At 36.5% G+C, this 22,224-nt stretch overlaps 1 protein-coding gene across 3 annotated transcripts in view; it reads left to right on the forward strand.

Moving 5' to 3' along the window:
* Positions 1-19,546: 19,546 nt before the first annotated feature.
* SCAR (wiskott-Aldrich syndrome protein family member 3 SCAR) overlaps positions 19,547-22,224 on the forward strand; it is a 190,589-nt gene continuing 187,911 nt past the window's right edge. Inside the window, exon 1 of one of the 3 annotated variants that reach the window (XM_070106613.1) lies at positions 19,547-19,679. The gene's annotated coding sequence lies outside the window, so the exon portion shown is untranslated. Of the gene's footprint in view, positions 19,791-22,224 lie in introns of all 3 variants that reach the window. The other 2 variants (XM_070106612.1, XM_070106614.1) reach the window with 2 other exon arrangements.

Here is a 22,224-nt window from a genome sequence, read left to right on the forward strand (position 1 = left end):
CGCCCACTCCCCATATAACGGTACTGTCAAAAACTACTAAAAGCGCGATAAACCAAGCACTAAACACGCCAGAGACAATAAATTTTATCTCTGGGATGGTATGAGATGACTTTATAGGAACCGTGTTCAAAATTAGACAGTGGGCGTGGCACAGCCCACTTTTAGGTGAAAACCCATATCTTGAGATCTGCTTAACCGATTTCAACCAAATTCGGTGCATGACGTTCTTTTCATATTTCTATGTCATAGTGCGAAAATGGGCGAAATCGGACTACAACCACGCCTACTTCCCATATATCACCATTTTAAATTCCATCTGATTCCTTCACTTTCCACTATGCAAATCAGGCAACAATGACGTATCGGGATAAAACTTTGCGTGAATAATGCGATTCAAGTATGCCACCTTGTGACCAAAAATTGTCTAAATTGAACCAAACTGTTTAAGCCCCTAAGTACGAAATATGTGAACCCCAGTGCCTATAGTTGACCTTCTACCGAAAATATCAGTCAATCCACAAAGAAATCTCAAACGAGTATATTATTTGACTTTGCGAGAGTATAAAAGGCTCGGTTACATCCGAACTTAGCCCTTCCTTACTTGTTTTTATGTTGCCTGCATTTTTTTAATGATAAGGCTTATTTTGGCTGAGCTCTTTATTAATGCTCAAAGGCCAATGTATAAACTCACTAAAGATGAGCAATTAAAACTACGGGAATAAACGCCCGTCTTAGTGGTTTTTTTGCTTAAATTTGCCTGTGTATTTAACAGGGCTTTTTTATGCCGGTTTTATAAACACAGGTCTTTGTTGTTGTTGCTTATATGTATATCAGGGCTTATCATTTTTGGTTTGTAGGACCTACTTATGTATATTGCCTTTTTGCTCGTCAAACAGGACTTTTTGTTTTTGGTTTGTATGACCAAATTTTGTGCATTGCCTGTTTGCTGCTCAAACAGGAATTTTTATTTTTATATTGCCTGAATTTTTTTAAATGACAAAGCTTATTTTAGCTGAGCTCTTTACTAATGCCCGAAGGACAACTGAATAAACTCAATAAAGGTGACCAATTAAAACTGCGGGAATATACACCCGTCTGATTGTTTTTTTGTTTAAATTTGCCTGTAATTTAACAGGGCTTTTCTTGCCTGCTTTATAAATACCTTGGTTTTTGTTGCCTATATGTATATCAGAACTTAACATTTTTAGTTTGTAAGACCAAATTTTGTGCATTGCCTGTTTGCTTCTCAAGCAGGAATTTTTAGTTTTATATTGCCTGCCTGCCTACGACCAATGAATACACTCAATAAAGATGACCAATTAGAACTGCGGGAAAATACACCCGTCTCATTGTTTTTTTGTTTAAATTTGCCTGTATTTTTAACAGGGCTTTTCTGCCTGTTTTATAAATAGCTTTGTTTTTGTTGCCTATATGTATATCAGGACTTAACATTTTTAGTTTGTAAGACCAATTTATGTATATTGCCTGTTTGCTTCTCAAACAGAACTTTTTATTTAAGGTTAGTAAAACGATATTATCTATATTGCCTGTTTGCTTCTCAAACAGGAATTTTTATTTTTATATTGCCTGCATTTTTTTACATGACAAGGCTTATTTTGGCTGAGCTCTTTATTAATGCCCGAAGGACCAACGAATAAACTCAATAAAGATGACCAATTAAAACTGCGGGAATATACACCCGTCTTATTGTTTTATTTTTTTGTTTAAATTTGCCTGTATTCTTAACAGGGCTTTTCTTGCCTGTTTTATAAATACCTTGGTTTTTGTTGCCTATATGTATATCAGAACTTAACATTTTTAGTTTGTAAGACCAAATTATGTATATAGTTTGCTTCTCATACAGGACTTTTTATTTTTATATTGTCTGCATTTTTATAAAGGACAAAGCTTATTTTGGCCGAGCTCTTTATTAATGCCCGAACGACCAATGAATAAACTCAATAAAGGGACCAATTAAAACTGCCGGAATGTACACCCGTCTGATTGTTTTTTTTTTTTGTTTAAATTTGCCTGTATTTTTAACAGGGCTTTCCTATGCCTCTGTTATAAATACCTTGGTTTTTGTTGCCTATATGTATATCAGGACTTAACATTTTTAGTTTGTAAGACCAAATTATTTATATTGCCTGTTTGCTTCTCAAACAGGAAATTTTATTTTTATATTGCCTGTCTGTTCGTCTGTCCGTCTGTATATACGCGAACTAGTCCCTCAGTTTTTGAGATACCGATCTGAAATTTTGAACACTTCTTTTTCTCCCCAAGAAGCTGCTCATTTGTCGGAACCGCCGATATCGGATCACTATAGCATATAGCTGCCAAGTAAACTGAACAATCGGAATCAAGTGTTTGTATGGAAAACTTTTTAATTTGACGAGGTATGTTCACGAAATTCGGCATGGGTTATTGCTAGAAGAAGTAATGCAATCTCCGAAGAAATTGTTCAGATCGGATTACTATAGCATATATCTGCCAGACAAACTGAACGATCGGAATCAAGTACTTGCATGCAAAACGTTTTCATTTGACGAGGTATGTTCACAATATTTGGCATGAGTTTTTGTTATCAAGTACTTGCATGCAAAACGTTTTCATTTGACGAGGTATGTTCACAATATTTGGCATGAGTTTTTGCTAGAAGAAATAATTCAATCTCCGAAGAAATTGTTCAGATCGGATCACTATAGAATATATCTGCCATACAAACTGAACGATCGGAATCAAGTGCTTGCATGGAAAACTTTTTCATTTGACGAGATATGTTCACAATATTTGGCATAAGTTTTTGCTAGAAGAAGTAATGCAATCTCCAAAGAAATTTTTCACATCGGATTACTATAGCATATAGTTGCCATATAAACTGAACGATCGGAATCAAGTTCTTGCATGGAAAAATTGTTCATTTAACGAGGTATGTTCACAATATTTGGCATGAGTTTTTGCTAGAAGAAGTAATGCAATCTCCAAAGAAATTGTTCAGATCGGATCACTATAGCATATATCTGCCATACAAACTGAACGATCGGAATCAAGTACTTGCATGGAAAACTTTTTCATTTGACGAGATATGTTCACAATATTTGGCATAAGTTTTTGCTAGAAGAAGTAATGCAATCTCCGAAGAAATTGTTCAGATCGGATCACTATAGCATATATCTGCCATACAAACTGAACAATCGGAATCAAGTGCTTGCATGGAAAACTTTTTCATTTGACGTGGTATGTTCACAATATTTGGCATGAGTTTTTGCTAGAAGAAGTAATGCAATCTCCGAAGAAATTGTTCAGATCGGATCACTATAGCATATATCTGCCATACAAACTGAACGATCGGAATCAAGTACTTGCATGGAAAACTTTTTCATTTGACGAGGTATGTTCACAATATTTGGCATGAGTTTTTGCTAGAAGAAGTAATGCAATCTCCGAAGAAATTGTTCAGATCGGATCACTATAGCATATATCTGCCATACAAACTGAACAATCGGAATCAAGTGCTTGCATGGAAAACTTTTTCATTTGACGTGGTATGTTCACAATATTTGGCATGAGTTTTTGCTAGAAGAAGTAATGCAATCTCCGAAGAAATTGTTCAGATCGGATCTCTATACCATATATTTGCCATACAAACTGAACGATCGGAATCAAGTACTTGCATGGAAAACTTTTTCATTCGACGAGATATGTTCACAATATTTGGAATAAGTTTTTGCTAGAAGAAGTAATGCAATCTCAAAAGAAATTTTTCACATCGGATTACTATAGCATATAGTTGCCATATAAACTGAACGATCGGAATCAAGTTCTTGCATGGAAAAATTGTTCATTAGATAAAATATCTTCACGAAATCCGGTATTGATTTCTCTCAATGGCATATAGCTGCCATACAAACTGACAATCTAAATAAAGTTCTTATAAGAAAAAGATTGTTTATGACAAGTTATCTTCACGAAATATGGCATGGATGATGATTGTCCAAGATATCGCTACAATTTTCGAACGAATTGTTTATATCAGACCACTATATTAAACAGCTATCATAGAAACTGACCGATCAAAATAAATTTTTGTATGGAAGTTTTTAGTATGGATTATTGCTTAAGATGTGACTTCAATCTTCGAACGAATTGTTAAGATCGGATCACTATAGCATACAGCTGTCAGATTTAACCACTTTACAAATAATATATTATAAACAAATCAGATTAGTTAATTATTTATACTGTCCAATTTGAGCTTTCAATAAAAATTATCTTATATCTGCCAAAAACTGTTTTGCTTGTGCCAAAAGTAAGGTGTGACATGTAGCTAATTGGGACAATAAGTTGAAAAATGTGGTAAGAATAGATACATAAGAGTAAGGAGCAGAAATAATTAATTAACCATAAAATAAACAAATCCCTAATTATTCAAGATATATTATTATTTATAATAGAGAACTGCCTTTGTAAAGATAATTATTCAGTTTTAAAACCCTAATTAACTGATGGGTAGGTACAAACCAAATCTAGGTAGAATAATAGGTAGGAAATAAATAGTTCGAAACGTAGGTAGAAAACATAACCTAGGTAAAAAACCTCGATAATGCCCCTTTTGTATTTAACGCCTGAATATTTCAACTAAAATTACTTGATCAAATTTGGCATGGATTATTGGCCACGGTAACAATAAAATGTCCTAAGAAATTTTTCAGATCTGACTACTGTATCACATAGTTGCCGTGCAAACCGATCGATCTAAATAAATTTGTAAAGTAGAAAATTATGTTAAGAATATATACATAAGAGTAAGAAGCAAAAATATTATTTAATTACCCATAAAATAAATAAATCCCTAATTATTCAAGATATATTATTATTTATTAATAATAATAGAGAACTATCTAAAGATAATTATTCAGTTTTAAAACCCTAATTAACTGATGGGTAGGTACAAAACAAAACCTAGGTAGAAGAGTAGGTAGGAAGTGAACATAGTTTGCAAGTTAGATAGAAGGTATAATCTAGGTAAAAAAGAACCTCTACAATGCACTTTCTGTAATTAACACATTAGTATTCCTACGAAAGTTGCTTGATGATACCAAGAAGGGCAAAAGAGTTTACAGATGTGAAGTCGGGCTCTAAAACATTCAATAAATAGGACCCAACGCATCGGATCACTTCAGTTTACGCGAGCAGCTTAAACTTTCAACAACGCAAATAAGTTTCAAATTCAACGAAAAAATCCTTTTTTAAATAATACGCATACTTTTAATTATATTATTATTACTTAATTTATTAATATTTTAGTATATTTTTTATTTGTATAATATTTTTTAATAATTTTTGAAAATGCCAAGAGTATCTAGGCAATCGCAGGAACAAAGATGTCGCAATGCTCTGAATCGAAGCCGACGACAATATAGTCAAAATTTGGAAAATAATAGACAAAGGAACGCTGACTATATTGCAAAATTACGCAGCTCAAATTTGGAGTACCGCAATGAGGAGAGAACTCGGAATATAGAGTAGCGGAGCAGGAGCGCAACACAATGGATCATTTAAACAGGCGCTTGGATCCGGAATATACAGCAGCGGAGCAGGAGCGCATTCTGTACGGCGCCAGAATGCAATAATAAGAGAAGAAGAAAGGCAACGAGATGCAGCATTGAGGAGAAGTCGTCGAAAAGATCCAATAAGAAGACGTCGTGAGCAAATTTTAAATTCTTCTCAAAGAAAAGTGACCCGCCAGCAAACCAGGCAACAACTAGCAAACGAGCAGGAATCAACGTTGGAAAGAGTACAATTGCATAGATCGGATCCCGCAAATCGTCAGTTAGACAGCGAGAGGCAAACCAGGAGGAATATAAGAAGACGTCGTGAACTTTCTCCTGATGCACAGCTAGAAGAACAAGAACGTCAACGTCGAGCTGCCAACATCTTTAATATGTACGCATTGTTGATAAAGAAAGGGCCCACTGAAATATGCGTCTGTTGCGGTGGCACTTGGTTCCCTCATCAAGTGAAAAAACTAAAAAAATGTCAGACTTCAACAAAATTTGCGCCAGGTGGTCAGGAGACTTTAATGGACAATGAACCCATTGAAAATCGATCCATTGAACGGGTTGCAATGGCACCAAGACAAGGTAGATGCCCAAGGGACGTTACAACCGACGACGATGCGCAGGAATTGTCGTATCCTACGATTTACTGCGGAAAAAAGAGGACAACTACAACAACTTAAAGTAAAATTGCACGTTCTGAAATTCGACGCTATGATCGGCGTTGTGTGAGCGTAGTCATTTCGGAAGCGGAAGCTACTGCTCTATGATTTGGTATTGCAGATGGGCGTAATCGGACCACTGCCACGCCCACAAAACGCCATTAATCAAAAACAAATAAATTGTCATAACTAAGGTCCGCAGTAAGATACAAGACTGTTATTTGGTACACGAGATCACATTAGGGAGGGGCATCTGCAGTTAAATTTTTTTGTTAAGTGGGCGTGGTCCCGCCCCTAATAGGTTTAATGTGCATATCTCCTAAACTACTAAAGCTATAATAACAAAATTCACTGGAAGCAAATGTTTTTAGCACTTCTACTTCTGGTGTGAAAATGAGTGAAATCGGGTGACAACCCCGCCCACTCCTTGTGTAACGGTACTGTTAAAAACTACTAAAAGCGCGATAAATTAAGCACTAAACACGCCAGAGACATTAAATTTTATCTCAGGGATGGTATGAGATGACTTTATAGGAACCGCGTTCAAAATTAGACAGTGGGCGTGACACCGCTCACTTTTAGGTGAAAACCCATATCTTGGGATCTTTTTAACCGATTGCAACCAAATTTGGTACATAACATTCTTTTTATATTTCTATGTTTGGTGCGAAAATGGGCGAAATCGGATTACAACCACGCCTATTTTCCATATGCTATTAAGCATAATTCCTATATTCCACTATGCAAATTAAGCAACAATTATTATATCGGCGTAAAACTTTGCGTGAATAATACGTTTAAAGTATGCCATTTTGTGACCAAAAATTCTCTAAATCGAACCAAAACTGTTCAAGCCCCTAGGTACAGATTATGTGGACCCCAGTATCTATAGTTGACTTTTTACCGTAAATATCGGCCATTGTGTAAGATATATAATTGAAATTCATATAATAGAATAAATAAATGAAACTATCGATAATAGTATGTCTTTGTTTCAAAAATGGGTTGAATCGGATCAATAGTTCTTGTAGCCCTCATATATCTAATATAAATATTTTTGAACTTCCGCGTGACTTTATACGGCATATGTGAGTTATCTCAATGAAAATGAGAGAGCGTGTTTTACTCATAACAAGATCAAATCGGGTGAAAATTTTCCTTAGCCCCCATGTAACTAATATCGGGATTTTCGAATAATCGTCTGACTTTACTCCATTTGATTGGTGATGGTATGTCAGGTACCTTAATGAAACAGTGGGAGCATTTTATTAGTCTGTGGCATGTTAGTAGTATGTGGTATTGGAAAAAATTAATAAAATCGGGTTAATACTACCCTCAAATTCCATATACTACTTATAATGCTTTTCGTTATTCTAACCAGTTTTATGCCGAATATGTCGGTCAGTGAGTATTAATATATTCTTTTATATATAAAATTGCTTCAAAATATGTTCTCGAGTATAGCTGAGCAATGTCAAAATTGATATATTTCTCTATCCCCAATATATATATGATTTCCGTCTTTCCACCTGACTTTACACCGTTCCGGTTGATCAACGTGATATTTTAACGAAATTAAGTGGCAAAGATTTCTTAAAAATTATGTGGTTTGACGCTGAATTAGAATGAAATTAGTTATACTAAGTCAAAACCTCACACCTTAATATAATGAATTCCTATTCTCTGGTTGACGTTTGCCACCTAAGCTTATAATATAAAATTTAGCCACTTCAAGCAATAAAACTGAGACTAAGTTTATAGCCTTTAATATAAGTCAAGAAGATACCAAATTTCATTGTTATTTAATCACGATATCATTTAATAATGGATGTTAAATTCGACATTTTTTAATATACGGTTTGGAGAAATTTTCTGGTCTTTGATTTTCCCAGCTCACATGTACTACTTATGGTATAACTTTTTTCGTCAATTTGATAATTTAATGAAATTAAATGGACAGTTTTTCTTAAAAATTATGTATATCGCTGTATATGAATGAAATTGGTCTAGACTTTGTTTAAACCTTATAACCCTAATATACTGATTTCCGCTCCTCTGGTACAACAGCAACCTCATATACCCCACATGCTTGAGTTAAATAGCTTCTTTTTATAAAAGTTAAACTTTAGGAGAAAAAAATAGTATTGACACAAAATAAATCTATGATCAATAACATAAGTTATTAAGATACCAAATAATAATCGAGTAATGAAAGTTGAATTCTTTCGCAACATTTAAATACTTACGCAACATGTTGCAACAGAGTATAGTTTTGTTCACCAAAGAGTTGTTTGCATCACCTAAAGTGATAAATATAGATTTCTATGTACATATATTTCTTATAATATTTGGTGATAATCAGTGGTTAGGTATATTTTCTCAGCCATCATGTTGAACTTATTATAAAATATACCAGGCAACAATGCTAAAAAAGTTTCTTAGATAGAGATTCAATAAAATTACAATTTTACCTAGCGCCGTTGGCAGCTTATGAAAGGTTTAGATATTAAGACAGAAAGAAGAAAATCTACATACCTGCTCTACATATGTGTATACCATACTTAATTATATGTAATCTTACAAGTTACCGTTCAACCCATTTAAGGCGTTAACATCTCTATGTAAAGTGCACATATGCATCTACCGCAATCAGATAGTTTATGTATCCATGAATTAATTACAATTCTTGTTTTAAATAAAATGCTATACGAAAAAATTTAAAAATGGCCTGAATTGTCGAGACATGATTTTCTTGCACGATCACGACAAGAAAGAATCTGTTGAGGATGGAGAATTTATCGTTTGCCTTGATTTTTCTGAAAATTATACTTTTACTGTCATCCAATCTCACCATTGGTGAATCCTTACGTTGTGTACAATAGAGAAATTGAAGAAATGAAACATACTTGTATAAACTACGTTGTAATTTCGGAAAAAGTTGGTCACGACACGAGCTCAGTTCACCTTTTTAATTTTAAATTGATAAAATTTCCAAAAAATTACATTTGGAGCGGATAAAATAAACAAAATTTCCTATTTTTTGGACGGAGCTGCTTCTCAGTACAAAAATATGTATAATTTTATGTATTTATAAAATCATAAAAAAAGATTTCTACGTGGACGCGAGATGGAATTTTTTTCGCTACTTCTCACGGGAAAGGAGCATGTGATGGTTTGGCAGGAAGAAGGAAGATGTGTAGACGGTAAAAAGCGTATAATGACTGTGGATACGGGCGCCTCACCTTTCATTATTCGATTTGATCAAGTAATAAAGAAGTAATACCATTAGCTACGGCAAAATTGCGTACTGGAGAAGATACTCAAGCTCAAGTAATAGGAAAAACAGCCCTGGTACACAATTTTATATTGGCAGATATCGTTGACGAAGTCATAATTAGAGTAGATTTTCTGTCAAATCAAGGAATAACAAGAGAAAACGTTATCTTCGGCTGCGCCGAAGCTATATACCCTTCACAGGTGCATTTCTTTTAGTAACTACTATATGTATGACTACATTTGAAAACGTGACTTGCTAACGGTTTGCATCCAACGGAAAGCATTTTGCCAGTTCTTTCTAGCCAGGTTCTTTGCTATAAACAATCTTCTATTCGAATTAAAGTTAGTTATTGAGGTAAATAGATCTTTCAGACATTTACATAAATTTTAATTTTTTAAGCTGATTGATTATTCACATTAAATTAATGGAAAACAAAACAAATTATAATATTTATAGAAATTAGAAAATATATAACATATAATAATATTTATTATTCTATAATACTTACTACTAATACTGATATATAAATTACAATAATTAGATCTATGACTTACACTTTATATTACAATACAAACTTAAATATAATAATATTAAATCTAACATATATCTATATATATAATATATCTATTTTCTAAAGCTTAAAAATATTCCGTCATGGTCACTATATGGTGTTTCATATGTGATACATGAGGTCATTGCAGAATCCATGTTTGTCCATACCCAATCTATTGCTGTTTCCTGTTTTGTTGTGGCGACCTTAGTCAATGAAGATTGAAATCCTAACTGTTGCAATCGAGCCTCCAAATCATCAGTTGCTGTTAGGTGACATATGTTAAAGTCACCAAGGACTACTGACGGTCCATTATACTGTTCAGTTATCTGACGGATATTATTTTCCACTTGGTTTCTAAATTCCGGAAGTCTACAGCGGGGGTTCCTGTACACAAGTGATATGGAAACTGTTGAATTGTTTACGTTTAACAGTTGGTAAACGTTTGTTGAACCGGTGTCGTTTCTTGAAAATGATCCTTCTGATAGACCTGGGCACCTATCTTGCTTGTAGTATATTATAAGGCCGTTGGCAGGGCGTCGTCGGGATGATCTTGTTTCTCCATCAAGGCATAACACTGTAGCCTTCTGTTGGGAATTCTTCTTGAGGTAAGGCCCATGTATCGGCAAAGCACAGAATATCAGCAGAACAAATCAGCTTGTCTGATCTGATATCTTCAATATGCTTGTTTAGGCTCCTTACATTTTGATAATAAATATCTAGACGTTGTTCCGATTTTTCAGTCAAAAATCTGTAGCATGTCGTCAATGCTCCTTCTGTCTTCAACCTATTAAGTTGAGTTTTAATTGGATCCTGCGGTCCAAATGGGTTCGGGGGAGAAAATGTCCCGATTATATACAATCCATTGGCACTTGTGGCTCTGCTACATCCTACATATAAAGCTGATCTGCTTACTCTACCCTCTAGATGAACAGCAACTTGTGTGTATGTTCCACCTTGACTTTTATGTATCGTGATGGCTTCAGCTGGAAAGACCGGAAACTGTCTGCGTTCTATGGTTATTTGCTCATTTCTATTGTATTGGAATGATCGGACCACGCTCATGATTGGTGTCCATGATTGGAATCCAATCTCATTAGAGGTCTTTTCCCTGCTTTTGATTAATTGGATGTCAGCGTGTGTCATATTTCCCTCTGACATGTTATTTAAAGCGATAGCAAATGCTTGATCTTCACGCTGGCGCATTATTTCAGTGAGCTCAAAGTACCGAAATTGATCCCAAAGCGGTGTTCCTGTAATTGTACTGTAATGATCATTCCTATTCGGCGCAAATATCCATCGATCTCCTACTGGCGGCAGCTGCTTTAAGTCACCAAACACGATAATTGGTATGCCTCCAAAGTAAGCGGTGCTCCTAAAAATTTGCTTTAGCCTGCAATCTAAATATGCAAACATCTTTTCTCCAACCATTGAAATTTCGTCAATTATAATAAGCCTAATATCTATGAGATTGGCATGAATTGTGTTTAATGTGTCACTATTTAGTGGCCGAAGATCGCCGGAAGACTGGTTGACGGGGAGTGAAAAAACCGAATGAAGGGTTAGGCCCCCAATTCCAAATGCTGCTTTGCCAGTGGGTGCGCAGAGTAACACCTTGGCTGTTTCGGGGTTGGTTCCTGGTACACTATTAGCTCGCAATGTCAACGATTGATATATAGTTGTTATAAGCCCACTCCAGCACCGCCTCCGCCATATTCGAAGAAGATTTCCCTTTTACTGACATTGTGCATTACATGAGCAAAATATTCCCTCTGTTTGCTGTTAAGTGACTGCACCATTGCCAGTAAATGATCTTCTAATATTAGAGGTGGGAGTTTAATTAATCGAACCGCCTCTTCCTCTGTATTGTTGTGCTCTTGAAAAACATTAATATCTCCTGTTTGCTCTGGAACGGCTAGAGCTCTAAATTCGGGATCTAAAAGTTGTGAGGCAGCTCGATCATCAGCTGTTTCTTCCACTGTGACATGAAGGTTTTCCAAAATCCATTCTAGTTCGTTCGATGAAAATTTGTCATATTTGAGCTTATTCAGCTCAATTTGCTCCTTATGTGAATTGCAAATACTCTCGACGTCATTATTTAATAAGTCTGTTTCCTCATTTCTCCATGGGTGAAACATCATGGCGGTTTCTCTGAAGAAATCGGCTCTTGAACTTTCAACGCTAAAACGTTTCCAACGCAGAATAAGGGCTTGCTTCCTTTTCCTTAGAAATCCTGATCCATCCTTTAATGCCATTGGAAGTGCAGCTGTCGTGTCATCCTCGTTCTCTACTTCGTTGTATTCTTCGTTATTATTAGAAACATTTCTGCTTGTTTTGCAAAATCTGAACCATGCTGCAAAATCTGCTAAGCATAGTTCTTCCAATTGATCGGGCCTTTGAGAATATTGCTCCGGCACACTCGGCACATATATGTCCGTAGAGTCCTCCTGTAAAGCATTCAATTCAAGTCGGAGCCTTATCATCCTTACTCGGTTGTTTGGATGTGATGTATTTATAAATATTTCCCCATTACTGGCTTCTGATAGATGCAGTATTATAAGCTGCTTCTTGAGCCGATATTTCCGATCCATTTACAAATTTGTTTCCGATGTGCTGCAGTTTTCTTTTAATGGAGAAATTCCCTGCATTTATTTCCTCCATGGCTTGTCTCAATAATGTTGATACTCCTCTATTGGATTTATTTATTTAATTAATGATATAACTGCAGCAAGTGTATGCGTCCAGAATGAATTGAATGTCCATATTTGCTCTTTGCAATTTAAGGATATTTTTATTATAGGCATTTAGAAGCCTGTCTGAAAACTTTCTCTTTAGGAAAATGTGTGGCTTTTTTACAGATGAGCGAAGAACAAGCTTGTATCCTTCATAGTCAGTGTTGATTCGCTCATCCGCCAAAAAATTTTCGAAGCAGTTCAACCGTATTATTTCTTCCTCTGGGAGATCCGTTAGAGTTAATAGTTCCTGTATTTTTTGGAATTGAGCTTTGTGTTGCTTAATACCTTCCTCATTCTCCAGAGGGAAAAGTATTTCTGTCCGTGGCATCGGCGGATATGGCATGTTGAATCGGCACACTTGTTTTCCATGTAGGTCTCCTAGGTAATCTCGACCATGTCTGTGTTTTTGATACTGAATCATCCCCATCGGTTGTGATGTGTCGATCGATGAATGTTTCAACATCATTTGTGTTGGTGACTCCATCACTTTCCAATTGTGGTGCGTTACTTAGCCAGTACATGCCATGACAATGTGGTGATCCCCTATGCTGGAATTCAATTCTGTAGTAGTAACGGACTACTAAATTCTCTCCAAATAGCCCGTTTTGTAATAATTTTAGCATTTGGCGGAATCGATTGTCGAAATACCTGGAACATGTAACTGGATCTGTCCTTATCAGTCTCGCCTTTTCAGAGCTTGATCAATTCCTGAGCATCGTCGTCGGTTGTAACGTCTCTTGGGCATCTACCTTGTCCTGGTGCCATTGCAACCCGTTCAATGGATCGATTTTCAATGGGTTCATTGTCCATTAAAGTCTCCTGACCACCTGGATTTAAATCCTCGTCCATTTCAAGCGGTACATTTTCCTGACGGGCATTAAGAAGGTGTCTTACTTCTGCCTCATCTGCAGGATCCGCAATAAATGGCACAGTTTCCTCGTTTCCAGCATTTGCCAGCCAATCACTTGACATTTGGATATTATGCTTGACGTAGAGCTCTGTACCCAGCAGATAGTTTAGTGCCTCCAATATTTTTGCTGGTCGCACTGTCTCCGTCATAAAATTTTGTTCATATTCCAATCGACGTTTCAAGTGCACTTGAATAATATGGCTGTTATCAAATCTTCGTGGAAGCATGGTGACTGTCTCTACACCTGAAATGGGGATATTCACCACTGCTCCACGAATAGCACATTGTCGTTCATATCCTAAGGAGATGATGTGCATAAATGGGATCCTCGGTGATATCAGTCTTTCTTCTAGACAAGTTAAATCCTGAAGGCATTCCGGAATATCAGGAAACTCCAATCCCTCCGATATTTGGTATCTTGCCCTTCCTAACAATACGATAGCATGTGTTGCAAAGTTGTACTTTTGGTTCGAAGACGGAAATTTTGATGACAGATAAAACACTTTTCTAGCATCTTCTGAGCGCGCAAATTTTGTTGAAGTCTGACATTTTTCTAGTTTTTTCACTTGATGGGGGAACCAAGTGCCTCCGCAACAGACGCATATTTCTTTATCAACAATGCGTACATATCAAAGATATTAGCAGCTCGACGTTGACGTTGACGTTCTTGTTCTTCTAGCTGTGCATCAGGAGAAAGTTCACGACGTCTTCTTATATTCCTCCTGGTTTGCCTCTCGCTTTCTAACTGACGATTTGCGGGATTCGATCTATGCAATTGTACTCTTTCCAACGTTGATTCCTGCTCGTTTGCTAGTTGTTGCCTGGTTTGCTGGCGGGTCAGTCTTCTTTGAGAATAATTTAAAATTTGCTCACGACGTCTTCTTATTGGATCTTCTCGACAACTTCTCCTCAATGCTGCATCTCGTTGCCTCTCTTCTTCTCTTATTATTGCATTCTGGCGCCGTACAGAACGTTCCATTGTGTCGCGCTCCTGCTCCGCTGCTCTATATTCCGGATTGGTTCTCCTATTTAAATGTTCCGCGGTGTTGCGTTCCTGCTCTTCAGTTCTATATTTCGGATCCAAGCGCCTGACCGAATGTCCTATTGTGTCGCGCTCCTGCTCCGCTGCTCTATATTCCGGATCCAAGCGCCTGTTTGAATGATCCATTGTGTTGCGCTCCTGCTCCGCTGCTCTATATTCCGGATTGGTTCTCCTATTTAAATGTTCCGCGGTGTTGCGTTCCTGCTCTTCAGTTCTATATTCCGGATCCAAGCGCCTGACCGAATGTCCTATTGTGTCGCGCTCCTGCTCCGCTGCTCTATATTCTGGATTCAAACGTCTGTTTGAATGACCTACTGTATTACGCTGCTGCTATATGCTATAGTGATCCGATCTGAACAATTTCTTCGGAGATTGCATTACTTCTTCTAGCAAAAACTCATGCCAAATATTGTGAACATACCTCGTCAAATGAAAAAGTTTTCCATGCAAGTACTTGATTCCGATCGTTCAGTTTGTATGGCAGATATATGCTATAGTGATCCGATCTGAACAATTTCTTCGGAGATTGAATTATGTCTTCTAGCAAAAACTCATGCCAAATATTGTGAACATACCTCGTCAAATGAAAACGTTTTCCATGCAAGTACTTGATTCCGATCGTTCAGTTTGTATGGCAGATATATGCTATAGTGATCCGATCTGAACAATTTCTTCGGAGATTGCATTACTTCTTCTAGCAAAAACTCATGCCAAATATTGTGAACATACCACGTCAAATGAAAAAGTTTTCCATGCAAGCACTTGATTCCGATTGTTCAGTTTGTATGGCAGATATATGCTATAGTGATCCGATCTGAACAATTTCTTCGGAGATTGCATTACTTCTTCTAGCAAAAACTCATGCCAAATATTGTGGACATACCTCGTCAAATGAACAATTTTTCCATGCAAGAACTTGATTCCGATCGTTCAGTTTATATGGCAACTATATGCTATAGTAATCCGATGTGAAAAATTTCTTTGGAGATTGCATTACTTCTTCTAGCAAAAACTTATGCCAAATATTGTGAACATACCACGTCAAATGAAAAAATTTTCCATGCAAGCACTTGATTCCGATTGTTCAGTTTGTATGGCAGATATATGCTATAGTGATCCGATCTGAACAATTTCTTCGGAGATTGCATTACTTCTTCTAGCAAAAACTTATGCCAAATATTGTGAACATATCTCGTCGAATGAAAAAGTTTTCCATGCAAGTACTTGATTCCGATCGTTCAGTTTGTATGGCAGATATATGCTATAGTGATCCGATCTGAACAATTTCTTCGGAGATTGCATTACTTCTTCTAGCAAAAACTCATGCCAAATATTGTGAACATACCTCGTCAAATGAAAACATTTTCCATGCAAGTACTTGATTCCGATCGTTCAGTTTGTATGGCAGATATATGCTATAGTGATCCGATCTGAACAATTTCTTCGGAGATTGCATTACTTCTTCTAGCAATAACCTATGCCGAATTTCGTGAACATGCCTCGTCAAATGAAAAAGTTTTCCATACAAACACTTGATTCCGATTGTTCAGTTTACATGGCAGCTATATGCTATAGTGATCCGATATCGGCGGTTCCGACAAATGAGCAGCTTCTTTGTGAGAAAAAGACAGGTGCGAAATTTCAGATCGATATCTCAAAAACTGAGGGACTAGTTCGCGTATATACAGACGGACGAACAGACAGATGGACATGGCTAAATCAACTCAGCTCGTCACGGTGATCATTTATATATATACTTTATATGGTCTCCTACGTTTCCTTCTGGGTGTTACAAACTTCGTGGCAAAATTAATATACCCTGTTCAGGGTATAAAAATTGACTCGGAGTACAGGATTATGACCTATATAAATATAGAGATACCAATTATGTTCAGTTATGATAACAAGTACAACGAAACCCTGGCTATGACAAGACAAACACTGAATTTGAAAAGTGGTTATTGGCAAGGGAAGGTCAACAAATAAGACAAGGAAAAGATGGCTTTCAACTTTGGAGATGGTTTATGGCAATTTACCGTAATGCCGTTTGGATTATGTAACCTTCCTGCTACCTTGGAGAAACTTATGGACTAGGTATTAAAAGGATTACACTGGAAGACCTGTTTGGTATATCTCGACGATATCATCGTGTTGGGCAAAATCTTCGATGAACACCTTAAACACTTGGAAGAGGTTTTCCAATAAGGAAGAAAGCTATTTAGGGCTCAAAGTGACAACTGAGAGCATTTGCACAGCTAATAAAAAGATAAAGGAAGTAAAAACTCCTAAAATCTTAAAATTTTACTTGAATTACGGAGTTTCCTACGACTGTGCACGATTCGTTCCAAATTTTGCCAGAGTAGCCTCTATAAACTCACGAAAAATAACAGAGCCTTTGAATGGAATAAAGAACAGGAAGTGGTTTTTCAAACTCTGAAGAAGCGGTTAAATATTGCACCAATGTTAGGATACCCGATCCGAGGATCACCGTTTATTTTGGATACGGCTGCTAATGGATATGCAGTAGGAGGCGTTCTATCACAAGTCATTGACGGGCATGAGAAAGTGGTTGCATATTACAGGCAGACAATAAGCAAACGAGAGAGAATTTATTGTGTAAAAAGTATCTTTATGGCCTGCGCTATCGGGTATGGACAGATCATGCAACATTAAAAAGGCTTATACAATTCAAGACCCCAAAAGTACAGTTGGCATGGTGGATCTAGAGACTCAAAAATTACGACTTCGGATGCGATGTCCCTGTGGTAATGAAGACATTATCGATGTCTGATAAATGACTATAACATCACACACTGGTCCGAAGGAGCTACGAAAATGTCAGCAAGAATATATGTATTTATTTTAAAAGTGTAATACGTGGATTAAAGATTAATAAACGTCCAACGAGAGAAGAAATAGCTCCAAAAAGCCCAGTTGCAAAGGCTTATTGGACACAATGGAATAGTTTCGAATTAGTGTCTGTCTGCTTGCATCACGTATGTGAAAACGATGTATGTGAAGATGGGCAAAGTTCCCGAGCTCTGATGATTGTTCCGATAGTAAGAATTCCCGAAGTTCCAATCGAGCTGCACAACGGTCCAAGTGGAGGACACATGGGTATCACTAAAACATTGGAGACAAACAAACAAAATTTTATTGCGTTGGTTGTCGTCAATCAGTTACGGAGTGGAGCGCTAGTGGTGTCGAGTGCATTGCTGCTGAAGGGCCGAGGTCCAGGAGTCATAGTATGATGAAGCAGTACAATTTGGGTGCGCCATTTGAGCGAATTGCCATGGGTGAAGCTGGTCCATTTCCTATCAGTAAATTAAGAAACACATATGTTTTGACTGTCATGGATTATTACAGCAATTGGTCAGAGGTATATGCAATTCCTAACCAAGAGGCAGGAAAAATTGCGTATGTATTCTTTAACAATTGGGTATCGAGATATGGTGTTCCAATCGAATTACATTCTGACCAAGGAAAAAATTTTAAATCAGTTCTAATTCAGGAGATGGGATAGATACTGGTTATACGGAAAATTCGTACAACTGTAGTACATTCGCAGTCTGATGGCATGGTAAAACGATTCAATCGAACTTTGGAATAACATTTGCGGAAAGTTGTCGACGAGTATCAAAAAGATAGGAATACCCATATATCCTTGTTCCTGATGACTGTACATGAAACAAAGGGACAGACTCCAGCAAGAGTAATTTTTAGTAATGATCTTCGACTACCAATTGATTTGAAATTGAATAAAAAGAATGCTAAGGAGGTCAACAGCATCCCAGAAGACGAGATGAGGGATATACATGCTATGGTGGGACAGCGCACTAAAATTATGAGCGATAAAATGAAAGCAGAATACGATAAGGCAATGAACTCTGATGGTTTTATTGAAGGCGATTGGGTATTATTATATAATATAACCTACAACGAAAGAAAGGGCTGTCTCGCAAATTACAGTGTAATTGGTAGGAACCATACCAGGTTATTAACAGACTCAACGATGTAGTGTATCATATACAGACCATTGGCAGAGCAAGAAATAATATGAAGATTCATCTGCTACGGCTTGCAGCGTTTGGTACCGCGGGATGTGCTTATATGTTTAAGCGGGACGATCAGACATAGGTGGAGGGCAGTGTGGCGAACACGAATGTTAAAGCCAAACAGAATCGACGATGAACTACTAGAACCAACAAGATAGCGAAATTCGAAGTTGCCAGAATGTTCGAGTAGCGAAGTTTTGTTAACATTCCAGCATATAAGTGCTGCCGGATTGTGCAGCAGACACAGTTCTAATTAGAGTTTTGTCGGTTATTATAAAGCGTTAAATTGTTGAAAGTAAGACGAAAGATAAGTGTACAGCCATTAATTTGAGACTTATATTTAACAATCCAGTGATCGAACTGAAGAGTGAGTAACAAATAGACGATTTATCGAGAAATCCGTTACAATATTTACAAACCTCTTTCCATCGTTGTCGGCCATTTGACATTTCTCCTCTCTTTCGCAAAAAGTATCGATAAAACTAGGAAGAACACTGTAAATCTAGTTGTATAATCGAAGATAAAAATTATTCTCGCATGTACAAGAGGGGAATTTTTTTTTGGTAAATCTCGTTTCTTAATAACAGAATATCGAGTTTAGCCCGTAAACGGAGATAATCTTGTTATATGGAAACAAGTTATTAGCTAACTTTCACCCGTCTTGTTGTGTATTACCAAGACTTATTGTCGATATAATTATTCAGATAACTGTTGCCGACCATAATCAGTAATATTGTCAAATGAAGAGCAACAAGATTATCAAAACAACATCTATTGTTCATATGTCGAGATGGCTCGTTAAGTTTATCGTTTTGTTCCTCCCTTTGTAATCGATTTAATGTGTGGTTATTGTTGCTGAAAATTCATATATTTTTCAATAGTTTATTTGGGTATGCTATGGTTTTATTATTCTTAGGTTGGTAATGTATTCGACATCTGAACTATGAAGTTGTAATTTTTTCGTAATTATGTGTTTTCGATGCTTAAGTAAATATATGACGGTATGTATACTGTATTCAATAGGCATGTTGTTCTCTTTCAAGCTGGATAAAGTTACACGTAGTGGCTTATACATAGCTTATTTTGTGTGCATTTATAAAAAAGGAAAATTCGTTAAAGATTTTGGGTCGGCTTTAATATACTTTCCCACGATTTCTGGGTTAAGAGGGGTATGGTTGGATAGAGGAAATGCTCCAGATCACGAATATATACACATAGCCAATAAAGTCTCCGTCCACCCGACACATTTTTTTAAGTGAAGTAAAAACAATGAAAATAGGTAATTCAGTTCAAATTTTCTGCATGTATTTCTTCTTTATATTCTTAAGTTCAATATGCAAAACAAAAATGTATATTCCTATTTTAATTTTTGGGATAACGGGATTTTAGTGTAAGAACAAGTAAACATACTTAGGTACCATTAAGTCTGCGTTCAGTTAGCGTGAATTGGAAATACCGTTACTTCTCTTGAATTTGTTTATACTTTTTGGGTAGATTCTATTGTGTTTTAATATAATTAGTTGTTTAAAGAACTCGTGACGCGTTTTAAAAATACTAAAAAAAATGGAAACCGAAGGAAAAAATTTGTCTGTCGGAAAGAAAAAGTATCATAAAGTTGTGAAAAGAAGGCGAAAGTTTCAGAAACATTGGGCAAACTATTGGAAGAACGTATTCTTCTGTCCAGCGCGTCGTAAAAAATTTAAAACAAGAAAAAACTTTAACTTCGGTTGCGCCGAAGCTATATTACCCTTTACAAATACAAAGGCCCCTCATGAGAACTTGATTCCGACCGTTCAATTTGTATAGCAGCTATATGATATAGTGATCTGATCTGACCAATTTCTGTGGAGAATAATTTGTTGCCTTAAGCAATAACTCGTGCCTAATTTCATGAAGATGCCTCGTCAAATAAAAAAAATTTCCATGCAAGCACTTTACTCCGATCGTTCAGTTAATATGGCAGCTATATGCTATAGTCACCCGATCTGGATAGTTTCTTCGGAGATTAAATAATAATCCATGCCAAAATTCGTGAAGATTAAAGAGTTTCCCATACCAACACTTGATTCCGATTGTTCAGTTTGTATGGCAGCTATATGCTATAGCGGTCCGATATCGGCCGTTCCGACAAATGAGCAGCTTCTTTGTTAGAAAAGGACAGGTGCAAAATTTCAGATCGATATCTCAAAAGCTGAGGGACTAGTTCGCGTATATACAGACGGACAGACAGACGGACACTGCTAAATCAAGTGATCATTTATATATATACTTTATATGGTCTCCGACGTTTCCTTTTGGGTGTTGCAAACTTCGTGGCAAAATTAATATACCCTGATCAGGATATAAAAAACCGGGATATTAACGTCAAAACCCCGATCTGGCAGTCCGAAAATATTATCAGCCTGGGAAGAACGGAAAATAATAAATATGGTGAAAGTTAACTACTAATAAATATGGTGAAACTACTAGAATAATTTTACGAAAAGCTGGACATCATGGTAGAGTCGCTCGAAAGAAACGATATATTTCACTTGTAAACAGGCGAAAGCGCATTGAATTTGCTCATAATTATACAAATAAGCCGCCGGAATTCTGGGGACTAGTAATATATTCGGATGAAAGTAAATTTTACATAATTGGCATAAAAAGTCGACAAATTGTGTGGAGCAAGTCAGGAACTGCCCTTGAAAAGACAAGTGTTGTTGGTACAGTTAACCACGAAGGTGGCGGAATTATGGTGTGAGGTGGCATGGCGGCTGGTAGTGGGTCAGCTTGAAATTATTGAATCCACAATAGATAAATGGGGTTATTTGAACATTTTTAAAAACAATTTGAAACAAAGTGTAGAGAATCTTGGATAATCTTCGACATTTTGGTTCCAACAAGATAATGACCCGAAGCGTACTGCAGAAATAGGTAGACTTTGGCTCTTGCACAATGCTACTAGACAACTTAAAACGTCCCCTCAATCACCTGACTATAATCCTATTAAGCATCTATGGGATCTGTTGGAAAGAAGAGTTCGTCAGCATAAAATAACAAGTAAAGAGGCTTTGCGAAGTGTTATGAGATAAGTTGGTAAGATCAATGCCAAATCGATTGAGCGAGCTTTTAAAACAACGCGGCTATCCAACAAAATATTGAACTTAAGTTTTCTTTATCATATTTAATACTTTTGTAACTAATTTTAAAGCTGAACGCAGACTTAATGGTGCCTATGTTTACCTCTCCTTACACTTAAATCCCGTTATCACAAACTTGAAAATAGGAATATACGTTTTTGGTTTTGCATTTTGAACTAAAAAATATAAAAAAGAAATACATGTAGAAAATTTGAACTGAATTACCTATTTACATAGTGTTTTTACTTCACTTAAAAAATAGTGTTGGGTAAACGCAGACTTTATTGGCTGTGTATAATTATTAACGCCGGAA

The sequence above is a fragment of the Bactrocera oleae genome, chromosome 3 (genome assembly GCF_042242935.1).
Source record: "Bactrocera oleae isolate idBacOlea1 chromosome 3, idBacOlea1, whole genome shotgun sequence".
In the NCBI taxonomy this organism is placed as follows: domain Eukaryota; kingdom Metazoa; phylum Arthropoda; class Insecta; order Diptera; family Tephritidae; genus Bactrocera; species Bactrocera oleae.